At 46.4% G+C, this 21,641-nt stretch overlaps 1 protein-coding gene across 3 annotated transcripts in view; it reads right to left on the reverse strand.

Moving 5' to 3' along the window:
• The window catches only part of GSKIP (GSK3B interacting protein), a 60,097-nt gene extending 39,799 nt beyond the window's left edge, over nucleotides 1-20,298 (reverse strand). The window contains exon 1 of one of the 3 annotated variants that reach the window (XM_085626436.1): nucleotides 20,127-20,298. The gene's annotated coding sequence lies outside the window, so the exon portion shown is untranslated. Of the gene's footprint in view, nucleotides 1-19,896 lie in introns of all 3 variants that reach the window. The other 2 variants (XM_085626435.1, XM_085626437.1) reach the window with 2 other exon arrangements.
• Between the last annotated feature and the right edge of the window lie 1,343 nt (nucleotides 20,299-21,641).

Consider the following 21,641-nt stretch of genomic DNA (forward strand, 5'->3'; position numbering starts at 1 on the left):
GCAGCATGCCCAGGCCATGCCAGCCGCACAACAGCCAATACAGTTTGTGCCAGCTGCACCACCGTTGCCTGTTGCTGCCACACAGACAACAACACGACAAATGTATCAGACCGCACAGTATGAATATCCTGAGTATCAGCGTTACGCATGAACTAGCCTAGAGAGGGAAGTTGATTTACCCCTTATCGAGATTCCTGTAGATCAAGAAGGACCTTATGTACATAGTGAATTATTAGGCCAAGATAGGAAATTTTTACTCGATACAGGGGCAAGTCGAACAACTATAAAACGTAGTGAAGTTCCAGGGGCACCCCTCTCAGGCTCACAGAATATTTCCCTTGGTTTTTCAGGAAAACCTATTGTTAATGAAGTATCACAACCTCTGCCACTTACGATAGGACCTCTGACCCGAACTACAGATTTATTGCTTACTAAATCATGTCCAGAAAACCTGCTAGGAATAAAAACATTGAAAGCTCTAGGAGCCATAATATGTTGTTCTCCGGAAGGAGTAAGGTTGTTTTTACGTGATTTTAAAGGTCACTATGTGTCTAGAGATATGGATCCCCGACTGCAGACTTTACCTACACGTCTATGGGCACAAGGCCCTACTGATGTTGGTTGCATGAATATTACACCATATAGAGTCACATTAAAGGCAGGAGTGGTGCTACCACGAATGCGACAATACAAGTTACCACCAGACGCTGTAGTGGCTTTACTACAAATCATTGACGAGCTTCTTGCCCAAGGAGTAGTTGTAGAAACAGACTCCAATGTATGTAATTCACCGATAATTCCGATTCTTAAACGAACAGATCCCAAGGCCCCGCCAGTATATCGATTGGTTATTGATCTGCGCGAGTTAAACAAATGCATTGTGCCACAATTTCCTGTGGTCCCAGATATCTCGTCATTACTGACAGCCATTGATTCCGAAGCAACATTCTTTACTGTAATTGATCTCAAGAATGCCTTTTTCAGCGTCCCAATAGATCCGGAAAGCCAATATTTGTTCGGATTTAGTTTAAATGGACGTAGTTTTAAATTCTCACGCGCACCTCAAGGATTTACAGAAAGCCCCAGCATCTATAGCCAAGCACTGAAACGAGAACTCGATAGTATCCACATGCCAGTTAACACTGCTCTGCTTCAATACGTCGATGATCTGCTGATCACCGCGAGAAGCGAACCGGAATGTGAAAAAGCATCACTGACAGTTTTACAATTTCTAGCCGAAAAGGGGCACAAGGTGTCCCCTTCTAAGCTGCAATTCTGTGTCCAGCGAGTTGTTTATCTTGGACACTCGCTGTCCAAGGAGGGAAGGCAGCTTACACCCGACCGCATTCAGTTAATAGCTAACATGCCAATACCCAAGACACAAAAGGAGGTACGGGCTTTCATAGGCCTCACTTCATATTGTAGGCAGTGGATCCCTCAGTATGCATTTCTAGCAAAACCACTCATTCAGTTGACAACACAGGAGGCAGCCACATCGACTGTTCTCCCTTGGACTCAAGAACATACACAAGCTTTTGAAAGCCTAAAGAAAGCTTTATGTCAAGCACCTGTTTTAGCAACACCATGTTACAGAAAACAGTTTACACTTTTTGTTACAGAACGCGAAGGTACTGCCTTGTCAGTACTCACACAGGAACAAGCAGGAGCACACAAACCATGTGCTTATTTTTCTAGTACATTAGATCCAGTAGCTCAGGCTTTGCCTGCATGCCTGAAATCAGTAGCAGCGACAGCTTTAGCAATCAGACAAAGCGATGCCATAGTGTTAGGACATCCATTGACAGTTCAAGTACCACACACAGTAGAGGTCCTTGTAAATAGAACGCAAACACAACACTTGACTATAGCGCGACTTACAGGGTATGAACTTACATTGTTTCAGCCACATATAGAAATCAGACGCTGTAACACATTGAATCCTGCCACACTTTTGCCAGTAACCGGAACAGACCCACTAGCTCATGACTGTATTGAAGTTATTACTATAACGACAAAACCCAGACAAGACTTGACTGATGTCCCATTGTCAGATCCAGACCTGACGTTGTATGTAGATGGTTCATGTATGAGAACAAATACAGGAGAGTTAGTGGCTGCTTACGCAGTCACCACAGATACTGAAGTCATTGAAACAAATCGTATAAATACTTTGTCAGCTCAAGCCGCAGAGCTCATCGCTCTGACACAAGCCTGTATTCAAGCCACAAATAAAAAAGTCAACATATACACTGATTCACGTTATGCATTCGGAGTTGTACATGACTTCGGCGTGCTGTGGCGAGAGAGAGGTTATTTAACTTCCCACGGTGCCCACATTCAGCACGGACCCCTCATTCATGCCTTATTAGATGCAATACATCTACCCACTGCAATATCAATTATGAAATGTAAGGCTCATACGAAGGTTACTGATATCATTTCCCAAGGCAATGATCTAGCCGACAGAACAGCTAAACAGACTGCTCAAACTCAAACCCTCGACATGACAAAGACAATAGTCCCGACACCGACACATTGTATGACAGTTAAAGATCCTACCCTTGACGTAATTGACATACAGACACATGCTACACCAGACGAAATAAAGAAATGGACTGAATTAGGAGGGATCCAAACGGACCAGGGATGGATGATGAAGGAAAAGTCTGTGTGGTTCCTTCCTGATTCAATGGTCCAAGTTATAATTAACACTATACATAGTCCAGCGCATCTAGGAGAAAAGGCTATGCTAGACAGCATTCAACACATTTGGTTCAATAAACATTTACGAGCAGCAGCCAAACAAAAGGTCCGTACCTGTATGATCTGTTGCCAGTTCAACCCAGGAAAAAGCGTTCCCGTAGAGCAGGGTGGATTTCATCCTCCTGACCACCCTTTTGAAGTCCTCCAGATGGATTATATCCAGATGGAACGATGTCGAGGATTCAAATATGTTCTCGTAGTTGTCTGCGCTCTGTCCCGTTGGACGGAGGCATACCCGGTTTCAGATTACACTGCCCCGACTACTGCCAAACAGTTGGTTCGAGAATTCTTCCCACGATACGGTTTACCACGTGTTGTCTACTCAGATAACGGCCAGCCGTTCTCATCCGAATTAATGAAACATGTTTCACTTCTGCTAAGATATCAGTGGAAATTCCACTGTGTTCGACACCCCGAGGCAGCAGGTCTCGTAGAAAGACATAATCAGATACTGAAAATCAGACTGTCCAAAATATGCAGAGAGAAAGGTGTCGACTGGATGGTAGCATTACCAGTTGCACTCTTTTACATGAGAATGGTAGCACACTCTCGAACAGGGCTATCCCCGTATGAGGTGATCTTCGGCAGACCACCAAATATGTGGGGGACGCCCATACCACGCAAAATAACTGATATTGACTGTAATATGCTGACAGATTACTTGGCTTCCTTGATGTCTGCACTACAATCTTGTCGTTCACAGGTTGCTGCAGCATTTCCCGACAACACTGAGGTGAAACCCCATGACGTAGTTCCGGGTGATTTCGTGTTTGTGAAAAATTTCGACCGAAAGACTCAGCTGGAGCCCAGGTGGAAGACACCCAAGTTGGTTCTGCTAACCACAAGAACAGCCGTGAAGATCGAGGGCCGCAAGGGCTGGATTCATTCAAGTCATATCAAGAAATTTCATGGACAATCCTCGGATATAGACATTGTGCCCTGTACTCCCTCACAGACTGATTCAAAACTTCCTTTGGTTGAAAAGACTGAAACTGAACTCTACAAAGTTAAATTGAGGCCTAGAACGTCAGACGATTTGATTGTTTAAGTCCTCTCCTAGGTGAAGCGGTTGAATCTGTCTCTGACATGTATCCTCTAGACCTGAATCATGGACAGTCGCGAAAAATGATGAAACGACAGGCGTATTGTAAATCACTGCGTAGCCATTGCATAGTGACATTAATAATCTTGTTTTTCTTGAGTCTTTTAATAATTACTGCAAGCATATTGTTGCACATATATTACCCTATTTCTAGACATGTTTATAATGTTACTGCTGAACATTCTTTTAGTGACTTACCTCCGCATGAATTGTCTTATAGACTTGCGCTGCACAATAACACTTTCATTAGTATGTTACATCATTCCCATCAGACTAGTAATGCCACTAATTGTTGGGTGTGTGGCCGACTCCCTCCCTATCAGAATTATGAAGGAGTCCTGCCTTTCTTTCCACATCCGTTTACACATAATGGATCCTGTGGAGCATGGTTTAGTTTAATCAATTCCATAGACTCAGACACAGCAGTTTACCAAGATCATTGGGTATGGGGAAATCTGAACCTAGTTTTACTCAAGGTCTGCTACCCTGACAAGGAGGGTCGCCCCAAGAGAACAGGAACTGATCTAGAAAATGAAGTATATGGATTAGGTAATTTTACACCTAATCTTATGATTCTAAATGTCATATCCGAAGTTGAACTAGTCTTGCCCACTATGTCAGTATTCCCAGCGAAGGGTGAATTATGCGTAAGAAAGGTTGGTTCCATACATATGGGCCATAGTAAATGCACTACTATAGTAGAATTCAGTGATCGAGGCAAATCTTCATTTAGAGCTTATCGCCACTCCTACTTTATATGTGGTCAGACTGCATATATGCGTCTACCTCTAGACTGGGATGGTACCTGCTACATTGCATTCCTTTTGCCACCTGTTTTCCTAGCTCCTCCTGATTATTACAGAAATATTCATTTAGTACACAACAGAGAGCGGAGAGATCTCCCAATTGTCGATTACACTGAAACAGCATGGGAAAAATACACAGATTTCAATAAAGGCATCTTTCCTTATATAGGTACTGTTACTAATAGTAAACTGATACGCAGATTAACTAGAACCCTTGAAGCAGTAGTGAATGAGACTATTTCCGCCTTAGGTAATTTGACGGAAGAGCAGTCTGCTATGCGGATTGTTGTGCTTCAAAATCGTCTTGTTCTTGACGTCATCCTGGCTGATAGGGGCGGAGCTTGTAGGGTCATCGGATCAAGCTGCTGCGTATTCATACCAGAAAATTCGCCATCTGTATATAAAGCCATCACTCGCCTTCATAAGATTGTAAACCAGATACACCAGAACCCAGGCACTTGGACTTGGTCCAGTTGGTTTTGGAGTGTGATATCGGCCTGGGGATGGAGAGTTTTATCCTTCCTAGGTATTGGCCTTCTCATACTATTCAGTTGCTGTTTATGTCTGCAATGTGGACCAGCGATTTGTGGTCTGTGTACCACATCGTGTATTCCACCACCAAGATTTCGTTCATCCCGGAAGAAGAAAGAAGAACAAATGATGTTATATTAACAGATCAATGGATTGATGAAGATGGATATCTCTTAACGGGCAAGTAGGGGACAAGGAGGGAATGTGGAAATATGGATTTTCCCGATCAGTTATGTCCCCTATCTTGGACCCCAACGGTTCTATGTGCATGTCACAAGTACATGTATGTTCCCTCCAGTTCCAGTTATGAAGACGCAAATACATGTGCGTCCACCGTCAACATGCCCTCTGTCAGATCCGCCATGACTAGGCCGGATATTCCATTCCTAAATATGAAAGGCCACCGGCTTTATATGGTTCACTTATGCCATTTTACAGTCCAGGCAAGTAGGCCCTGATTCTGTCATCAAACTCCTCTTGCTTTCTGCCTCTGAAAACTCCAGTTCGAGCCTGCATCTGTGACCATGAACTTTGTCTCATTCTCTGCGCGGCTCACGAAGCCTGACATCAGCCTATTCTCTGCCAAGAACTGTATTTCGCCTTCGAGTTATCTGCTTCCCCCTCAGCCGATGCATTCCTGTCTAGTAGTTTAAGTAAACATTCTTCCAGCTACCGAGCAAAAGGCTCGACTTCTCTGTCCTCATGCAAGTAATTCATAGCCCTGTTACCATGGAATATTCCTACCCCCTCGCTTTCAGTGTAGACATTTAGACGCTTGTACACGCACGCACAGTCAGTATAGAATAGATTCTGTCCGAGAGTCCTTCTTTTGCGGATAACATAGTTCTTTAAACATAGGATGTTAGATATGATTTGGGATTAGGTTGACTTGACCCCCCAGACTTTTTGTCTCCACATGTAGAGCTAAATGTCAAGTCCCCTTCACCCCCTAGTTGCACGTCAATCACACGTCATACTGCTGCGCGCGCATCTATGCCAAGTATTATCTTATAGATCCGCCTATAGGTGACATCATAACCAATTATGTTCCTTTTTACTCCTTATTACACCCATTTTTTGGTTACGCAGACAATCGTCATTTTCCTTATCAATTGTTACGCCTATTGCATTCGCTTCATTGTAATGTATGTACTATAAAGGTTACTTCATGTCAATAAAGTATGTACTTCACTTCCTGAACCCCCGTGGTGATGGAACTTGGAGCAACCGATTATAATCGATCATTGGAATAAAGCCCATTCCGAACCTCTAATACCACGGATTCTGCCTCTCATTTTACTGAGCTATTTAATTATGTTTCTGTATCAAATTATGTCCAGGTAAAGGAAAATTATTTACCACAAAACGCTATCTGAATAATATGCAATGTTATATTATAAGCAACACACCAAACAGTTTGTTTCTGATTGTTTATATAAATTACGTCATTCATATATGCATCTATATTTTGAAGAGGCCGTCAACTAACAATGTGATAACAAAAAGTGACACAGTGACAATTGGTGCTCAGTGACAACGTGCGTGATACATACACAATAGTTTAAAAGCTTGATAATTTCAACATGGCCAGAAAGTTGAGTATTTTTAGTAATGCTGCGAAACAAAAGAATTCGTTTTAACGCAGGTTCTATATACTGGTCCGAACGTAAAGTCGACGTTTCAACCCTGGTGCTGCACTACTGTAAGGTCAGTGCGGGTCTTCATCAGGACTTGGATAAGAGGTGACGGCCTTAGTATGATTGAAATTCAAATATGGTCTGGGCCTTTTGGAGTAGTACACATCCAGCATAAATCTCAGGATGGGGTTCCAATTAAATATTATGTGGTAATGATGGGCCTATGTTAAGTGTGAGAGCAGTTGAATCACTGGTCACGTAGCACTTGAGGCTCCACAATTGTATCTATTTTCAAATGAAGTGCCGTCTATATCGTCTCGAGCTAGGACTTTTTGCCTGCCGCCCGAACCTTCAAATAAGACAACCTCGTTTGACGAGCGAGATTTATGCCTGCCACCCACTTTTACGAGATAGAAGCGCCCGGAATAAAGACGGCACTTCATAAGAAAATAGATACAATTGTGGAGCCTCAAGTGCTACGTGACCAGCGATTCAACTGCTCTCACACTTAACATAGGCCCATCATTACCACATAATATTTAATTGGAACCCCATCCTGAGATTTACGCTGGATGTGTACTACTCCAAAAGGCCCAGACCATATTTGAATTTCAATCATACTAAGGCCGTCACCTCTTATCCAAGTCCTGATGAAGACCCACACTGACCTTACAGTAGTGCAGCACCAGGGTTGAAACATCGACTTTACGTTCGGACCAGTATATAGAACCTACGTTAAAACGAATTCTTTAGTTTCGCAGCATTACTAAAAATACTCAACTTTCTGGCCATGTTGAAATTATCAAGCTTTTAAACTATTGTGTATATATCACGTACGTTGTCACTGAGCACCAATTGTCACTGTCACTTTTTGTTATCACATTGTTAGTTGACGGCCTCTTCAAAATATAGATGCATATATGAATGACGTAATTTATATAAACAATCAGAAACAAACTGTTTGGTGTGTTGCTTATAATATGACATTGCATATTATTCAGATAGCGTTTGACTAATGCTTTATGCGCAAAGAAATTCTTTTACCCAACAGAACCAGTTTTCTTTACTAGTTAATAATGCCAACACCCCTTCCCATTTGAATATTGCTCCAGAGCACTGCTAGAAGACATCTTATCCAAGTAGGCGCTTGCAAGAAATTGTATTTGTATCTAGCACTTCCTATCCCTGAGGAGGCGGCTTCGATGCACCGAGCCTTTGTTCCACAGCCGGAATCCCCTCTCTGCTTGGTCCTCGGGAAAGGATGGTGGCCACGTCCGCCCAGCAGCCTCTTAAAATGCACGGATTCTGCAAGCAGCTGAACTCGCACTGCATCAAAGAGTGGCGCTCAGTACCTTCGGGGGTGGATTACATTCTCAAGAATGTATTATACGTCTTACACAAGGTTTAGTTTGATATAACGGTTCTCAATCTGACAAGTGCATAAGGCTATCAAGGCATCTTTGTCCCTTCTTCCTCCAAAGGTTCTAATTTATCTTTGTTAAATGAGCATACACTTCACTAGAAACACAAAGACACTGGTCCACCAACATTGTAGAATACTCTTCTGATAGAGGTAGTCCTGAAATATATTTTTCCTCACCCATTTCCACCACTTCTTTTGGGACGTAACCTGAGAATTCAGATCATTTGTGTTTAGGACGATTTCCTTAGGGTTGTATCAAAATGGGTTTGGCACTTGCTCGTGTAGGCTTGTAGATCAGGGTTGTCCCTTATGTGAAAGAAAATGGCCTACACAATGGGTACATGGTAGTTGTGTGGGATGGACTCATCTGTCTTGATTTGCATATTATGGGTATGGTATGCAGAATGAAAACGGGAGTTAAACCTTACATTTAGTAACATTTTCTCAGATATAAAAACATTCCTAGGACCAGTGTCTATAGAGATTTACTCCTGTTTATTGGCATGGTCACTGATCGCGTCAGTGCACTGTGCAATACTTATGTGTTTCTGTCCTCAGCTTAGACCCCACGAGGGTGTATTCTGTCCTCAGCTTAGATCCCACAAGGGTGTAGTCTTTTGTCTACTCTGTATCTGTGACTTTGTAGGCAGCAATGCTGCAAAAATGTACCGAAAAATAGAGATTGTACGCATTGGCACTCTCAAATAAAGTATTTCACCCTTAGCCTCTGCCAACCAAACTATCCTACTTTTAGTAAATCTTCTGTACTCTGAGGGCACAATGTCTTCACAATCTCATTAGGTTTATGATCTTGATCACCACGGCAAACTGCCTGACTGGTCACAGTGACATGAGGAATCAGAGTGCATAAGGCTCCAATATATCCAACCTCTCATACAATCTAACCCACATATATTTTGGATAGTTTTAAAATGGAGTTTATTTCTTATAGTGCTTACTTTCTGAGAGCACCAGCTTCCCAATGTAATAGATGCACATGTATCTACTAAGAAAATATTCTGAAACCCTTGCTGATGAAGTATACCAGTTGAACTGGAATGGGATAGTAAGGCCAGTTTGTGTTGAGAAAGTACAAGTCCTACTTTTCTTCAAAAGAGTTCTAAAATGTGGCCTTTCTACCCAAGAATCTCTTAAGCCTCCCAAGCGCCATGTAGTTTGAATCTGAATGTTACAGGATCACCTTTCCTTTCAGGTGTCTCTACAGATTATGGACAGTCCTCTACAACATTTGAGATACAAGGTCTTGAAGATGAAATCCACCAAGCAGCCTTTTACTGTCAAAAACGATCTCGGCAGTTTGTAACAAGGGTGTATTTGAAATGCACAGAACCTATAACATACCAATACAAATCTTTCAGTTACAGGAATGCCTATCGTCAGTGACAAGCGAGTCACTGCACAATTGGAGCACATCTCCGGACCTCATAGACCTCATTAACTTTTCCTATGTTAAAGAGTATCCAGCCACCATTGCAGGCTAGTAGTACAATGCCACGTTAGTGCAAAGCAATGATTTACAAATATTAGCTAAAAACCTCAACATATAACCTTTACAAATAGTTATTGGTTGTTACAAGGAGGAATGAGGTAGTGTCAAATTAATGCGGTCTCATTTATGGATTTCTTTTATACTAATGATGCAGCTAGTACGAGAATATGTGACAGACTTTTTACAACTTCTATGCACCAAAGATAAGATGCCAGAGATTGTTACAGCACTTGTACATTATCTTTTTACTTTCCAGTAAATAAAGGAGAGACGAACTGGTTAGATGTCAACTGGAATACTCTTCATATTAACCTCATCTTGACATTGAAAAATGTTTCAATCATAGACTTGTGTATATTGCATGCCCAGACACACACAGACACCCAGGCACAGTTTATGCATCTATGCACATATGGAAGGAGTTTTTTACATACATCTACGCACAAACAAACACAGGCAGATACCTGCACCACACAACCAGGCAAATACCCGCACACACAGACAAGCAAACGCACCCAAGCAGCCTACAAGCTCACAAACCACCAGTCCAGTTATGTTGCTCGCTATGCAGCTATAATGCCACACCAAAATACCTGGGAAGGTCAGGAATGAGGAAGAAGAGAGGAAATGAGGAAGACCCTGTGCCAAAAAGAAGAAGGAGACACAAAGAATGAAGAAGGAGAAGGAAAATGGAAGAAATCAGGTGGGTGGGAAATGGCCTGAAAAATCAAAGATCAGAGTTAGGAAATATCTTAGTAAGATAACCTAAAAGGAACCAAGTATCTGTGCAGACCAACACAAAGAAGGCGTACCAAAGACAAAAAGAAGTAATCCCTCACAACAGCAAATAGGCAACACAGCAGCAGGCCCACTCAGATGGCTCTGAGGGTGAACACACAGAAGGATGAACTGACATAAGGTTGCAGACTATGCCGCGTTGCTCACAAAATCTAAAGTGCAGTAGAGGAACAGGAGGTGTCGCAGCAGAGTCAAAGGTTGCCTTTATATGCTTTATGGGTAATAGAATATTTCAGGGTCCATGACCAACCAATATTTGCCTTCTTGGAATGTTCACCTACTGGTAACAATGAACTGGCCTCTGCATGGTTGTATGCTGTTTGTTTGGATATCATTAGGTAGGATACTTTACTTAGGGTGGTGTTTAATTTGGACTGATGTGTGTTCAATAAGTTTAGTATATACAACTCCTTACTATCCCTATACATCCTGTTCCCTGAAAATTCTATAGTACTACCAGTGGTGTAAAATGAGTGGGGCGGGGGCGTGGCCAAGATGGCGGACGGGTAAGTCGTCATTTTCCCATCCCCCCCACTGGCCCGGTCGCCTATCCTGGCATGGCAGCACTGCAGAAGTTGGGTGGGTTCCGCTCACCCTGGCGTGCTCCCTCTGGCCCAGATTCACCGCAGATCCCAGGTGACCGGTTGGAGCCTGGAGCGTGGAGAGAGGCCTTCACTCGACATGGGACGTGCCTGCGGAGATCAGCGAGAAGAGGGGTCCCAGCCCAGAATATCTCCGCCAGCCCCACAGAGCTCGAGTTTTATAGCAGTGAGCAACCTGCCGCAACAGAATCGACTGCTGGCTATGGTGTGACCAGCTCTGGGACAAAGCAGGGCCAACGATTGGGCCTACTCCAGAGCTGCGGCTTACGAGGCCCAGAGGACAGGAGCTCCCCGGGTGCGCAGAGTCTGCTGGACCTGAAATCAGCTACACTCCCGTTCCAGCTGGTGAAGACCTTGCTAGGCAATTCCTGCAGACGACGCATGCGGGACCGGGAGGAGCTGCACCGACTGGGTCCACACCAAGCAGTGGTGAAGCAGAGGAGAGATACGGGCCACGCTCACAGCAGGAGCGCAATCAGTCCCACACAAAGGTCAGGTTCTACAGCGCATCGATGCGCTCCCACAACCCCTCCAGGAGCTGGAGCGCCCAAACCCCCCCACACCCCCGAATCAGTGTAAACAGCAATCGGGGCCTACTGGGGAGGGGCACTACTGCAGAATTGACACACCCTCAGTAGAGAGCACAGCTTATGGGGGAAATCAGACAGTGGTCATTAACACCACTCTGGGATTCCGAAGTTGCCACAATCTCACCTCCATTTGCCAAGGTTGCACACACTGTGAGGCGACCAGACCGGCAGCTATATCTGCTGAAGGGTGTCCTGGTGAAATGTATCCCCTGCAGTGCTGGGCCCTTGAGGCTGTCCGATCTGCGGTTGACTGCCCTGGAGTCCTGACCCCACATCCCACGGCCTGTGAGCTCGCCTGGAGGCTGAGGGGGAAGCGTACTTGGTAGGGGCCCCCACAGCGACCTGGGACCGCCGACCTGATATGCTGATAGGGAAGGATGGCAACAGCCTTTGCAAGAAGAGGATATCTTTGCCTTTGTTAGAGACCTCTTCCGCTTTATCGTAGGGGCATCTCGCGAGACCACTATCAAAATTGATTGCACCCACAGAGTTGGCAGACATACTAGTATACCTCTACGACTTCCAGGCTAAAGAGGAAATCCTTAGTAGAGCGAGGGAGAAACACCCTCGCCGATTCAGGGACCAGACACCAACACTGTTCCAAGACCTGTAAGCAATCACATTACAACAACGGCACAAGTTCAAACCAGTCACACAACATCTACAGAACAAAGGGACGGCCTACTCCTGCGGACACCTCTTTCGCATTATTTTCCACCTAGAAGGGAAACACTTTCAGCTGCGGTCCTTGACTGAAACATGCCAGGACCTTGGCCCTGATCCACAACCAGAGAGTCGTTCGCTGACATCTTCCTCGCCTCGCTCAAGGAGACGAAGATCTCGTGGAGGAAGCTGCAGGGAGAGAGGGAACCTGCCCGGATCCGGCGGAGATAGTGGAGGAACAGAGTGCGACGCTGAAGTTGATTCCTGAGGTCCTGGCACCAACAGATGACTTTTAGAGAATGTGGCAACTTTTCTCTTGAAATTCTCATTGTAGGTTGGCTGGGCGGGGCCGGAATGGGGACACTGGCCACACTTTGCACCCTCCATTTTTGGCTCCCAGAACTGAGAGACAGTAGCCCACTTTGGGACCTATTTTCCACATATTATCTATTTCTAGTTTTTTAGTGTTTGGGTATTTTAGTTGGGGTTCTTACACATCTTCGCTAAGGTCATACCACATTACATACATGACACCTGGAAGGGTGACAATACTAGAAGCCGGTCAGCACATCTGTCACTTGCAGTTCCACACTACAGCTTCCCGCCTTACACGCAGCTCCAATGCCGGCTGCGACAATTAAGGTAGTCACCCTTATTGTGAAGGGTATTAATAATCCAATTAAGTGCAAAGCAGTCCTGTCAAACCTCGAAAACTCGGGAGCTGACATATGCCTACTCCAGGAGACACCTCCTCGCTGGAGACTGCTGCCGCCTGTGCTTCCGAGTGTTCCCCCACTAGCTCTTTCTCTCCACCTCCACGAAAAAGGCAGGGGTGGCCATCCTGGTAGCACGCTCCTTCAAGGGGAAGGTAGGACATAAAGGGGTAGAACTAAGGGGCAGACTCCTCACCTACCAGTTTACAATAGGCGATAGACCTTTCATCATTGGGTCTATATATTCACCAAATAAGGGTCAGGAAACCTTTCTCCGTACAGCACTAGGAGAAGCACTCACGGCCAAGGAGAGAATGTTCTTGATAGGAGGAGACCTTAACCTGGTCCTAGACCCAGACCGAGATAGGTCCGCGCAGCGACATGGTCAGACCGGGGCACTGTCAAGGGCTGGATTAGAGATGATGAGGGACAAGGGTGGGGGCAAGACTTGTGGAGAATACACCTACTCCCACACACACACAAGAAATATGCAAGGCTAGATCATCTTCTGGGCACATGGGACATACAACTCTTGCTCAGAGTCGGATATCCTTCCGGTGGCTCTCTCTGATCACTCGGCACTCACTCTTACAATGGTGATACGGGTAGGGGATCCCCTGCACCAACACTGGCGGTTACGCGACACAATGCTACATCACCCCGCAGTGGTTTCTCAAATCCAAAAGGCTATAACCACCTACCTCACCCTGAACGACAAGCATGAGGTGTCTATAGCGACACTCTGGGAAACCCTAAAAACGGTCATTGGGGGGGAACTAATAGCAATTTCCGATGGCTGACAACAAGCTGCGAAAAGAGAAGAGGGAAGCCCTTTCCACCCAATAGAGAGTACGAGCGTGTTCACCAATGCACCGGTGCGCCGATGATTTGGCGCCAATTGACGGCGCTGCGCTCCCAGGTTGCCAGTCTGGACCTAGACCGAAATGTATGTATGTATGTATTTATTTCTTGTAAAGCGCATCTGTCACCCCAAGGGTATCCTGGCGCTGAGACCTCATTAAACCATCGGAAGAATGTTTACATTGCCCTGAAATGGAATATACAGTGCTCTGTCTCCGCAACTCCTATTATGTTGGAGGAGAAAAATGCAGCCGCCTCCTAGCCAACAAATTGCATGCACAATAACAATCATCTGGAGTTCAATCCCTACACACTTGTGACAAAGCGGACATCACTACAGATAATGACATAGCAGACGCCTTTAAAGATTTTTATGCGCAACTATACACTAGTCAATCCCTTGATACAGCTGATAGCGCTCCTTACCTCCAATTGTCACATACATCACCTTACCCCAGACCAAACGGAGGCCCTAGAAGACGATATGTGGCCTGAAGAGGTCATTTCAGCTATCTCGCGTTTAAAAGCACAAGGTCCAGACAGATTCTACCCTATCTTTTACCCTATCTTTTACAACATTTTCTCCCAAGCTTTGGCCCCCATCCTCACCAGGCTATTTAACTCCTTTGCTGCCCCTGGCGCAATTCCTCCACTATGCTCACTGCATCTATCGTTGTGGTACCCAAGCAAAGACAAGCAACAGTGTGGCTCTTATCGGCCAATTTCTCTGCTGAACGCGGACCTCAAACTGTTCACGAATATCTTGGCTGGCAGACTAGGCCCACATATGCCCTCAATCATCGACCCGTATCAAACTGGGTTTATCCTCCATAGACAAACAACAACCACCAAACGCATAATGCACATCATAGAAAAAGCGGTGCAAACTTCGAGTGAGCTCATGCTGCTAGCGATCGATGCAGAGAAGGCCTTTGATAGGGTGGATTGGCCTTTTCTGGAACAGGTCCTTACTCACTTCTGCGAAAGGTTTAAGAAGAAAGTCCTGAACTGCCACTGCTTGCCTACTGCGATGGTCTTGGTCAACGGACATACCTCTGCCCCCTTCTCAATCAGCAGGGGCACATGTCAGGGATGCCTGTTATCACCCATACTGTTCGCTCTATACATGGAGCCACTAGCCCAGAGAGTTCGAGATAACCCTCAGTTCACTGGTGCTGTCTTTGGGGGCAAGTAACACGCCATTAGCCTATATGCCGATGATGTGCTGGTGACACTAGATCAACCGGCCTCCTCCGCCATGCCGGCATTCTTAACTGAGCTAGACGACTTTGGCCGGGCCTCGGGATCCAGGTCAATGTGGAAAACTCACAAGCACCGAGTCTCTCTCTACCTACGGCGTTGGTGAGACATCTAAAGATCCAACAACCCATCCAGTGGACAACTACTAACCTTTCATACCGAGGGATCAAATTAGTCTCTTCACTTCAGTTGACTTCCATGAACAATTACCAATCTCTCTACCGCCAGATCAGAAGTGAGCTGGGGCGACGGAGACACCGTCAGATATCTTGGCTAGGTTGGATAGCGGCAATAACGAGGACTATCCTCCCCCAAATATTTTATTTATTCCACGCCCTTCTGCTGGCCCCGCCAAAGGTAATGCTCGCTAAATTATAATCAGGGATACTACAATACATCTGGAAGGGGGAAGAAACCTCGCATGAAAAAGGAGCTTGGGAGAGGAGGAGCCAAGATGGCGACCGGGACGGCAGCGTAGACCCCCGGCTCCGTGAGCCTCCGCACCCCGCACGGATATCCTGCCTGAGATCCTCAACTTGTGCTACGTGGTCGTGTTTCTGAAGGAGAGGGGCTCCCGACTGTGTGACTCCGAGGTTTCTAGCCGTGCTATCGCCGGAGAAAACTGCATCTGAACTTTGCGGCCTGTGCGGCCCTGGAGCCGGGACATCGAGTGGACGCCGTGGCCGGGTGGCAGTGCGACAACAGCGGCCGGTGGTGACTGGGTGGAGTCGGCCCACCGGAGCGGTGCCAAACTCGGCCTACATTTCGGCGTGGTCACTTCTACTGCCCGGTGTGGCTGACCGAGTGCATGACCGGGGGTGCAAATCTTAGATCCTCCGGTGACTGCCCCTGCCTTGCTGGTGAGCTGCCCGGCCGCCGTCCGTATCCTGCCCCGATCATTGCGGGCCGCCTCCGGATTTCTACGGGAGCTGGTCCGTGGTGGGGACGACTGTTGCCCGTGACCACGGATAGTTTTTTGCTTGCCCCCGGAACCCGGTCACCCGCGACGGGGTCATCGTGACGCTTGCCCTGGGGTCCCGGCCCCGGTGAGGGTCGGGCATACTTGGCGGCCATCTTGGGTCGATGAAGCCTACCATCCTGTCCGCTGGGCCGCAGCGGGCCTGTGAGCGTACGATTTTTGGGAGTGTGGCGGTGAGATCACAGAGAGCTGAGCTGGGGTACGGCGACCTCCTCGAGGCTCTTGGTACTCTTCACTCCTCCTTGGTTCATGGTTTCGTGATCTTGGGGAGTAAGCTCGATGGTGTGGCGTCGGAGTTGGGGCAGTGGTGGCCCGCCTGTCCGCACGAACACAGAGTCTACCCACACTGTGCGCAGGAGGACGCTGTGGCGGCCCCCCCTGAGGTTAGTACACGACTGGACGCCCCGGCCAGTATGCTACAGGGTGTTCGACCTTCTGAGGGCCTGATCTGTCCCGGAGGCGTTGGACCTGAGTGGGATGTGGTGGCCTCATCCCGTGCATGCCCTCCTGCGACCCAGAGACAACTCCGGCAACTAATGTCTCTTTTGGCTGCTTCTGCCTTCCTGAACCTTGCGTGCAGTGCAGATCCTAGGGCAGCACTTGGAAGCCTGTTTCCTCACGCGGCGGACTGTGTTGATGCTCAGAGACTTCCACCCCACCTGTGTGCGTCGCTTCTCTGTCGTTGTTGGATATTCCTCTGCCTAGGAACATTGGGTATGGTGCTGGGTCGAGGGGTTGGCATGGGCAGAATTCCACTGAGTGGTCAGGGATGAGGCTGGCCCCTCGGGGGTGGTCGCCTAGTGGACGGGCGGGCTTGGGGTGGTGTGCTCTCCTGACATGGCTACTGGCACAATAGACGCATAATGCTCCCCATCGTGGTTTGAGAAGATTGTTTTTGTGTTGTTCCTTGTTCACTTTAGGGGAACCTTACCGTGCGGGAGGGAGAAGCCGGGGGTCTGTTATGAAGGCCCTCCTCCAGTTTATAAATACTTTCTCTACCCCCCCGTCTGGTGGGGGTCCTTTCCTACTTCTTTTTCCCTATTCTCCTACATTTCGGGTCTGGTTCCAGGGCGACAGGCACACTGCTGGGGGGGGGGCCGTACTCATCTGCAGAGGTGCAGGGTGGGGGGTTGGGGGAGGGGACTCTGTATTCCTTTATCTTTTTCCATGGCCTCCTTTTTCTTCTCTGATTCTTTTTGTCTTTCTTTTTCTGGGATCAGCGTGATACACCTCCTTTTGCTATGCCTCGTTGCCGTTCCATGTGTTCACAACTTCCGGGGTGTTCTTGGGGAGTTCTGGCAGGGGACTGTGGGCGCAGCTGTAGACTATGTTTTTCTCCATCCTGATGTTCTTGTGTTTGCGCCATTGACCGAATAGATTGCTGTAAATCGCTAACGTTCATTACTCTGCATATCCGTGATCGTTGTTTTAAAATTGCTTGTCACCTGATCCTTCTGCCTTGTTTCATCATAAAATGAAAACCTTTTTCTCCTGGTGCCCTACTTACGCTGTTCACAGTATTAGTTGTACGATTTTGCTCCCTGAAGTGCTGCCTGTGTTTATACTTGTCGTTATTGCTCCGATTGCTTAGCGGCCGGCCCCGGGGGGTTGTAGGCCCATACTTGTTCCTATTGAACTGTCAATAAAGGTTTTTAAAAAAAAAAAAAAAAAAAAAAAAAAAAAGGAGCTTGGCTATCTGCCACCCTGAATGGAAGGACTGGGTGTCCCAGATTTGCACTCCTACTACACGACGGCCCAAATGAGATGTCTAGTGGAATGGTTTCAACCCGAATCAGAAAAGCATTGGCTCTTTCAGGTCCCCTTCCTCAAAAAAGTGCATAGACCCCAAAAAGTATATCTCTCCCCAAACCACGAGCAACAGTGGAAGCCTGGGATCAAACTAGTGTTGAATGCGGCCTTACATCCTTCCCTTCTCCTATGACCAACTGTTTGACAACCCGTATTTTGTTCCTGAGCACAACCTCAGCGCATTCACGCCATGGAGACGAACTGAGTTCCACTCCATGGGCCATATGTTTGACGAAGAAGGGACAATCCTCTTCCACCAACTGCGTGTGGATTTTAGCCTCCCTGAAACTGAAAGCCTTCCTTACCTACAACTCAGTCACTGGCTATTACACCCCAACAATAGGCCCAATATCCATAGGCACCTTATACCATATGTGAAGTGCTGCTTACTAAAACTTCAGGGACACAGCTCACATCTGAGTTAAACTCATTTTTTGATCCAACGTAACATACACACCTACAAAACAAGCCAGCATAGATGGGAGCAAGACCTGGGGCGGCAATTGAGTTATCAGGAATGGAGAGATATTTACTGCAGGGCAAGGCACACTGCGTGCAACTCATCTCTAACTGAAACCTTCATTAAGATCGCTTTGTATTGGTACTTCACACCTTCCAGACTGCACAGAATGAACCCAAGCCGTAGTGCCGAATGATGGAGGGGCTGTGGATTGATGTTGGGTATGTTTTTCTTTCTTTCTATAAGATAATATGATGCCACAAATTGAGCCTCTGTGCCCCTTGCGTCCAGTGAAGTGTTGCAATTCTATTGTCTTTGGCATTGCATCACTACTAATAATAATAAAGAGATTTGAAGCATACGAGTGGGGCGACCTACAATGGACAATCGTGAACACTGTGTGCAATATTTATTATTACTTTATTCAATTTGGACGCACCTCATAAATTACAATTAATACATCATAACTTAGGAGAAAGCATTAAGATTAAAACCACAAATAAAACAGTACATTTCAAAGACTAGAATTAAAAACTACAGATAAAAACCATGAGAAGTAAAAACAAAGTTGTAGAGGATATGAATTGCAGAAACAGTAAAGCTGCACTTGAATGAAATTAATCGACAGCAAAAGCGGACTAATACAATTATGTCAAACTGTATTATATTCAGGACCGAAAAATCCAATATGCAGAGTGTCCGAGATTGAAAACAAATCACAAGTACAAACAGAATGCTCTGTGATATACTATCGCGTGCAGTGCTTCAATCAAAGCTCCCAAATGTACTTATTTTAGGAAATGATAAACTAATTACAAATATAATCCCTGAAGTACATTGAGTAAACTAACAACCTTACTAAAATCTGCAAACTATTTTTTATAACAACATTTGCTTGGACTAAGCCTGATTGTGGATTAAAATACAAGTCCCAAAAAATGGACATAGGAAATACAATGGCTATGGGGAGGAAAATTTGTCATTTTGAGGCACCAAAGCTATGTGCTTGAATGCCTATCAAATAGTAATCAAGGTTATTAAAAGAAATAACAAGGAGGTTTCGTGTACATCAAGATTGAGTGCATAACAATTATTAGGGTGCCTATGTTAAGTATTACTCAAATAACAAAAATGCGAAACTAGCTAAAATCCCATCACTGGCTATCTAGGTCCTTTAAGGCAAGGAACTTTAACAAAATGAAGCGGGTGGGCTGAGGACTGTTTAGGGGGAAATGGCAAAGGAATTTGGATTATTCGAGTGTGTTTTAATTAAAGTAATTATAGAATAGCATACGAAGGGGAAGAGAGCTGGTGTAAATATAATTGATAACATTTTCCATGTTATGGTGTCTTCAGTGGGATGGCAGTAAGATAGGGATGCAATCTCACCTGGACACATCTGTTCACTGCAGTCGGTGCGTAGGTTAACGCTAAACACTTCCTGAAAGAGCAAGGAAGCGTGCAAGAGCAAATCTACCAGAAACCAAACACAGCCCATCCAGCAAACGTAAGGGAAGTGCGCAATTCGCGAATGAATGCAAACCCACGAGAGTTAGGCCGAATATTCCCGAAAGTGAACTCACCTCCCACTGCCCAATGAAGACCTTAAAATCGATTACCTCCGCTTTACTTCTGCGTGTAACCGACTCCCAGACTTCAATAATTGATGGCAAGTTGAGGCAATTGGAAAACTAGTTTCAGAGTGATTGACAGGGACTGCACTAGGAAGGGGTGTAGGATGCGCTGCCAGAGTATTCGTTCTGGAAAAAGACCCGCCCCGGAAAAAGGCGCATATCTTCTCCGGAAGAAACAACCTCGAAGCCGCCTCCCTGCTCCGGAAGTGACGGACCAGCCGCATAGGTGCCGGCCCGGTAGGCTAGGCTGCGGCCGCTGACGATTCACATCTGTGCTTTATCTCGCTTAGATTACAGCGGAAACTCCAAAGACTGTCACTTGGTGACGCTGATTAAGAGCCCAAAGGACAAAAGGGTGACAATGCTAGTAAAGTGGGCTCCCTGCTCCATGAATTTAGAAGTGGGAAATCGCCATAAACTGGAGTGTAGATGGTGATTCACCCCCTTGCATGGGCACTGGTACACCTGTTGCACTCCCGGTAACTACACACTGTTCCCTTCCTCGCTTTCAACCGTCTCAATGGTGAGGCGTGGGGAGAAGGCGATACCGTAAAGAGCGTTGGCATACATGCCAACACTCCCGATTCAGGCGTGAGACTACCGATTTGAAGGCTAGTCTCCCGCCTCCCGATTCCTGCAAGCAAAAACCCGATTCCTCGGGGTTTCAGCTGACAGGGCTTGGTAATGTGTAACGTGCTAATTCTTCCAGCAATAGTCAGAATGGCGATGCAGGGGCTCTAGAAGGGGTGAAAAACCAACAAAGCCCCATTAACAACCGAATTGTCTTTTAAACACCTGTGAAGTAGGGGGGGGGGCGGCTGTGTGTGTGCCCGGAAGCTGTTTCAGCCCAGGCTGACGGGGGAGGGAGGGGGGGTGTATGCACTGACCGCAACCTGCCAGGCCAGTGCACAACTCTTGCATCCCCCTCTTTCTCTGCCTGCCATTGCGCTCCATGCTTCTGAAAGGTGATAAAAAAAAACACTTTGTAATGTTACCTCTCTCAGTATGGGGCTGGTGCTACCCAAGGAGATGCAGGAGACTAGTTGTAACGTTGTAAATTGCCTTTATTCAACTTGTAATCCACTTCACCGAGAGAGCGCCAGGCTACAAGCTCCGTTCGCTTCTCTCGCGCCGCGCTGACTAACGCGCATGCGCAGTAGCGTCCAATATGGCCGCTACGTGCATTCCTACCCCTGACGTAGTGCGCGTCAACTAGACCGCGACACTACATATCTCCCCCTTTTATACCACACAACACAATGTGCCTACCCAGGTAGTCAGTCCATTTCATAGTCTCTGAACTTGGCTGATCTCACCACTGCTCGCCCAACCCGGGTGTGTCTTACCGGGGTGGTATGTCCTTCTTGACCTCCTTCTGCGACCGGGCTCCCTCTTCTACCTTCCGGAGTGCCCTGGCCCTCTCTCACTCCATCCTCATCATCTTCCCGGGCTCTTTCCTCTGGGGCCCATCCATCCTGTATGTCTCTCTCTCCGTCTTGT

Source organism: Triturus cristatus, chromosome 9 (assembly GCF_964204655.1).
Source record: "Triturus cristatus chromosome 9, aTriCri1.1, whole genome shotgun sequence".
NCBI lineage: Eukaryota > Metazoa > Chordata > Amphibia > Caudata > Salamandridae > Triturus > Triturus cristatus.